Genomic DNA, 6,771 nt, shown 5'->3' with positions numbered 1-6,771 from the left:
GTTTATAGAATTTTATTATAATGATTTTATTGTGTTGTATTTTTAATTTTAAATTGCTATTTTATATTTATAATTATTATTATTATGGATAAATGTAAAAATATAATTTAAATAATTAAGTAAAAAACATTATTTTGATCGAAATACTGATTTAAAAAAAAAAAAACCAAACGACAGAAAAATTTTTTCAAAAATATTATCCAAACAACAAAAAAATTTAGATTTTCCAAAAAATAAATCTATTTTTCAGAAAGCTATTTTCAGTGAAAAAAAAAGTGCATTAAATTTAAATATTAATACTTGTAATCTCTTCTTCTATTCTAGGCTATGATCTTTTTTGTAAAAAAAAAAAAATCCAACAAAACATACTAATTATATAAAAAGAAAGATCAACCTATATTAGTATAAAATTAAAAAAAAAATTATATTATTTTTAACCATTAATTTCATTAAATTCAAAAGATAAGAGAGATAAATGAAAAAAAAAATCTCATCTTTTAAATCTATTAAAGTTAAAAGTTAAAAAAATAAATTTTTTTGTATAAATTGATCCCTCTCTATTATTATATATTATATACTATATATATTGTTGCTAAAGTAGATATGCAGTAATATTACTTGGTTTATTACAAAGTAAATTTATATGTTTTCCAGATACCGATCATTGAGATGTCATTGAAAAAAACAATGTAAATTGAATTAAACAATTTTGCAAGGATGCATGTACCTACACGTGTACGAAAAATACCATATGTAGAGCTTATTAAGATTCCACGTACATTTTGATACTTTATCTAGTAAGAAGATTTTTAAAAATAATAATAATAAAGGTGTTTTGAAATATGTCATTCAAGTAATAATTGATTTTCCATTCATTTCCTGTTAGAAACACAAACTTTTTTTTCTTTTTTTTCTTTTTTGTGAAAGAAAGAAAACACAAAATCACACCACATTTTTTTTACTATTGGCAAAAAATAATTTAACTAATTATTTTTTTGAAAACTCCTCTAACCAAAGGCCATGAAACTTTGAAAAGAAGGCTTCTCTAACTAAAAGTTATAAGATTTTAAAGAAGACTCTTCTAACTAGAGGCTATAAGACTTTAACAAAAGTTTTTCTAACCAAATGTTATCAAACTTGATATTTTAAATTTTATAGGTCTTATAGATTATGCCTATAAGCACAAATTTTGTCTGATTCTATTTTTAACTTAAATATAGTTTTGTTTATATTATTATTATTATTATTATTATTATTATTATTATTAATTAATTAATTGTAAAAAAAGAAAAAGTAAAAAAAAAATTTGTTTCAACTTTGGCAACTGAAATCAAGCTACCAAAGTGGTTCGTTTTTCTCCCCTAATACTACTTAAATTGATAGCATGAAATCCAATGACTAAAAGTCACTACACAGGTCTTCAAAATTTTCACACAAGGATCTCAGGAGATATGGGATTTAAATCTCAAAAGATCTATAAATAGAGTTAATTTTTGCAAAACACGAGGAAAAAGAAAAATAAGGGAAATACTGTTAAAAAAAAAAAAAGAAAGCCAAACAAAATAAGAACACAGAAGGAAGCCTAGGAATTCTGAAAAAAAAAAAAAAAAAAAGAGACAAGAAACACACTCAAGCAAAACAAAAAAAAAAAAAAAACCCAACAATCACAGTCCTCTTTGACAGAGGAACCAATAGCAAAAACAAAAGAAAATTTCGAAACAAAAAAAAAAACTCTGAGAATGAAATTCTTGATCAAGGAGGTTTGAGATGTGTTTTTTGAAAAATCTAGTTTTAAAAAAGTGTTTAGAAAATAAAAAGGACCAATTTGGAATTTTTTAAAAATTTTTGAAAAATTTTTTGGGTGGCCAAAATTTGAAAAACTTTGAATTTTTTAGCAACATTTGAAGTTTCTTATGACTGAAATCTAAGTATATCTCCAGAATCTAGAAAACTTTGAATTTTCCAATGCTATTGAAGATTCTGGCCACCGATGCACAGTGACAATTGATTCAAATCTAGGTTGCTATTGAGGTTAGCAAGAGGGGCTGGGTTTTTAAAGAGAGAGGCTTTGGAGGTAAAAAGGGAAAAAATAAAAAAAATAAAAATAGGCCTTTTATAGGCACTTCAAAACAATGTCGTTTTGGGTGTTTGATTGGCATTCGACTCACACATCAACCTACGCTTTGACCCAACCCGTTTGGTAAGTTTTCCCCTTTTTTTTCTTTTTATTTTCTATTTTGATTTTGATTTTATTATTTTATGTTGATTTTTATGCTATTTTTTATTTTTTATGATATTATTGTTATTATTCTTATTGTTATTTTATATTATTACTAGTAATAATTCTTTTAGAAATAAATAAATAAAATGAAAAATAAAACTACAATAAAATATGGACTTAAAAAATATAATATGCAAAAAAATTAATAATAACAATAACTATTTAAGGAAAATAAAATTTTATTGGAAGCAAAAAGGTTATTTAAATTTCACCAAAGTGTTAGGATAATTTAAAATATAATTTTTGCTAAAAAAATAATATTTAAAAAAAGATAAATAAAATAAAAAAGAAATGAAAAATTGTTTAAATGAATCTTTTAAATATAATTTTATAGAAAATTGAAATAATTTTATTTTCTTTAATTATTGCAAGTAAAAATAATTTTTCAGATTTTACCATAGAGTTAGAATAATCAAAAATTATTTTTACTAGAATAAAAGTTTATTTAAACAATATAAAAATAATAATAAATAAGAATAATTGATATTTTGAATAAATAATTTAAGAAAAATAAAATTTTATTGCAAGCAAAAAGGTTATTTAAATTTCACCAAAGTGTTGGGATAATTTAAAATATAATTTTTGCTAAAAAATAAAATTTAATAAAAAAAGATAAATGAAATAAAAAAATGATAAATTGTTTAAATGAATCTTTTAAATCTAATTTTAGAAAAAATTGAAAGAATTTGGTTTTCTTTAATTATTGCAAATAAAAATAATTTTTTGGATTTCACCATAGAGTTGGAATAATCTAAAATTATTTTTACTAGAATAAAGGTTTATTTAAATAATATATTAAATAATAAAATAATAATAATTGATATCTTGAATAAATATTTTTTAAAAATGTAAATTTTGAAAAAAAATTGAAAGAGTTTGATTTTTTTAATACAAGTAAAAGATTAATATTTTTAGATTTCATCGGAAAGTCAAAATAATCTAAATTTTTTAAAATAATATAATAAAACAGATAAAAACAATAACAGTAAATAATAACAAAAAAATAATCCCAATAAAAATTAATTAATTAATTAATTAAATCCCTTAATTATCATAAAAAAATTTTATTTAGGATCTTGTTAAAAAGTTGAGATAATTCTAAAACTTATTTAAAATTTTTAGGATTTCGTCAAGGTGTCAGGATAATTTTAAAATTTGCTTAATAAATTTTGGGATCTCATCTAAGAGTCAAGATGTTCCTAAAATTATTTTATTAAATAAATAAAATATCTTATGATGAGATTTTGAGAATTTTGAGAATGGCTAATGCAGACATCCTATTTAGTCCAAGCCTAAACCTATTAGGCTTAGCTCGATATAGTCAAATTTTTAGGCCTAATTACTTTTTATTTTATATTTTATTTATTTATTTATTTAGGGTTTTATCTTTTTGTTAATTATCCAGTTATTATTTTCATTTATCTTTGATTTTTTTATTGATTTATCTTTGGTTTTTAGGAGATAATAGAGTTAATGATAAAAATGGTAAAAAAAAATCAAAAAAATGTAAATTCTACCATGAATGGGTGTTGGTAGAGTTGTAATTGGTTTCAATTTCTATAGGATAAATCTAACATTTTTGTGATAATTCAAAAATCCTGTCAAGGATGGATTCATAGTCTATCAGGAACTCTTCTACCTATTCCTTATAAATTCACACACTGATCAGAGGTAAAGGACAAGGAGAAATACAGAAACACAAGTCAAAAAAGCATAAAAGAAATCACGTAAGGGAAGCTAAAAGGCAGTCAAAAAATTGTAAGAGATTTTTTAGTTCAAAAAGTAAATTTCTTTTTTAGAAATTTTCTAGAAAATTTTCATATTTTAGCATCGTTTGAATTTTTCAGTGACTTTCTAGTGAGATCCCTAATTTTGGGCAAGGTTCCCAATTTTTGGCATCCATTTTCCAGAATCCAATTAACTTTCGACCAGATTTTGATGAACTAACCCAGATTTCGATGAAAAATCTTAAAATCCAATGAAGATTCAACCGGTGTTCTTAGAGATTTTAGAGAAAGAAAGGAAATAGGGAGCAGAGGAAATTTGAAGAAAAAGTCTAAATTTGGTCCTTTATACCTTTTGGAAATAACACCATTTTCACCTTAATAAACCCCCAGGATCCACAAGTTTTTATTCAGGTGACCCAACCTGAGCGCAACCCGTTTCTACCGACCCACGTTCTATCCAATTTCTTCAGTCGAGCCGAGTTAAGCTGCACCTCTGAATTGTATCTTCAAGTTGATATCTATGCCTCCAATTGAGTCGTTTTAGTCACCAAGCCGCACTGTTTTTGGTTTTTTTTTATTTTTATTTATTTATTTATTTATTTTATAAGTTTTTTTTGCATGATTAAATTTTAGAAAAAATATAAAATATAAAACAAATAATATATATTTTTTAGAATAAATAATAATTATCAAATGATGGAATTTGTAAAAATTTCAAATCGTAAATTTTTATAAATTTTCTAGGTGAAAACTTTCTCAAAATTTGTTCCAAATTGTGGAATAATTTAGATAAAGTTTCAATAACAATAATTAATATTTATTTTCAATTCAAAAATAAAAAATATATATAAAAAATAAAAAATTTAATATAGATTTTGAAATTAAATATTAATTACCCAATGATGAGACTTTTAGAAATTTCAAATGGTAAATTTATAAGAAATCTTTAAGTGAAAAATTTCTCTAAATTTATCTCAAATAGTGGAATAATTTAGATGGAATTTCAATAAAGGTAATTATATTTTTCCAAATAAAAATTTTTTGATTAAAAATATTTGACAATTATCCAATGATGAGATTCTTAGATATTTTAAATGGTAAATTCTTAAGAAATCTTTTAGTGAAAAACTTCTTTAAATTTGTCCCAAATGGTAAAAGAATTTATATAAAATTTCAATGAAAATAATTGTATAATATTTTATTTTCAAAGATAAAAAACAAAAAAATTTTCTAAATAGATCCAAATGGTGAAAAATTTAGAAATTAAAAAAAGAATATATTTCTAATTTGGCCAAATGGTAGAATAATTAGATATATTTTCAACAAAAATCAAAATAAAAAAAATAATAAAATCTTTTTTCGATGATAGAGCCTTTTCAAGAAAACAAATGAGATTTTCGAATACTCTTAAGGTGAGGACATAATTTTTAAGAAATCTAATGGAGAATCTTAAAAGTTATTTTCAATATTCAACATTAAAATTTAAAATCATAAGAATTAAAAGATTAGGATAATTTAAAATAAAATGGTACTATATTTTGGATGAACATGTAAAGGTGCTATAACATTCCTTATATGTAACAGAACTTTCAAATCTCATTCTGATTAGTAGACCTGAACCTATTCTTTCAGAGCTTTTAGTCAAGCTTAGAAATTCTTTAAAAGGATAGATTCATTAGGTGGCCAATTACACCTAGTAAAAAATATTGGTGTTGACTTCATTTATTGGGTCTAGCTATAGATTTATAGATCTATATGTTATAATAGTTTGGCAACTCCACTGGGCACACTATAGAGAGTCAAGCCATAACATTTTAAATTTATCCTATCTTTGATCTAATGGTTTTAAATTGTAATTATTTATTTACTAACATTTTCCTTTTTTGTTTCTTATTTGATTTATGGGGTTGATAATTATATGTTCCTTCACACATACTATTACATGTATTTGCATTACATGAGATTTATACTTAGGCTTTGTCCCTTTTATGAAGGAGTAAAGTACCTATGCTCTCGTAAGATCATAATTACCACAATAGCTAGCAAAATACTCCCACTCAAATTGAATCTTTTTCATTGGTAGCCTGTGATGGGTGAAGATTGGACTGCCTTACTAGCCTGTGATGAATAATGATGTAAAGAATAATTTAGGAACCTTTAGTGGCCAATGTTACCTAATCCAGCATATAATCTACATTTAAAAGGCCAGCCTTAGGATAGAGCCATTCTTACCTATTGATAGATGTAACTCAAAGAATAGGACACAATAAGGATATAGGGAATATTTACCACATATTAGTCATTTATAAGTCAAATCTCATACCTACATCCATGAAAAGTCAAATGTAATCAAAGTCTACATCAATCCATTATGAATTTCCACATCCATTGAAAATCAAGTTAGAGGAAAGGTAAAAAAAATAAGGAAATTGCTTACCTGAGGGTTTTATCTCATTATTACCTAAGAGAATTCATCTTGATCTCTAACAAAATGACTTGGTTGACTTAAGTAATGTTTGGGAATGCATGAGTAAAACAAGACAAGAGGTGTTTGAGAGTAAATATGGAGACATAACTTCATTGCTTCAAGTAAATATGGATAATAATCTGATTAGAGCCATCTTTCAGTTTTAAGATCCTTTTTATAGGTGTTTCGTCTTTAATGAAGCAAACATGATGCCCACAATTGAAGAGTTTATGGTCCTATTTCATTTTGATTTGCCAAATTTGGATAAGATTCACAGTGATAGACTTTGCCAACCA

The sequence above is a fragment of the Durio zibethinus genome, chromosome 8 (assembly GCF_047325235.1).
Source record: "Durio zibethinus cultivar Kanyao isolate XHJ-2024 chromosome 8, ASM4732523v1, whole genome shotgun sequence".
NCBI lineage: Eukaryota > Viridiplantae > Streptophyta > Magnoliopsida > Malvales > Malvaceae > Durio > Durio zibethinus.
Note: the sequence above shows the minus strand (reverse complement) of the source record.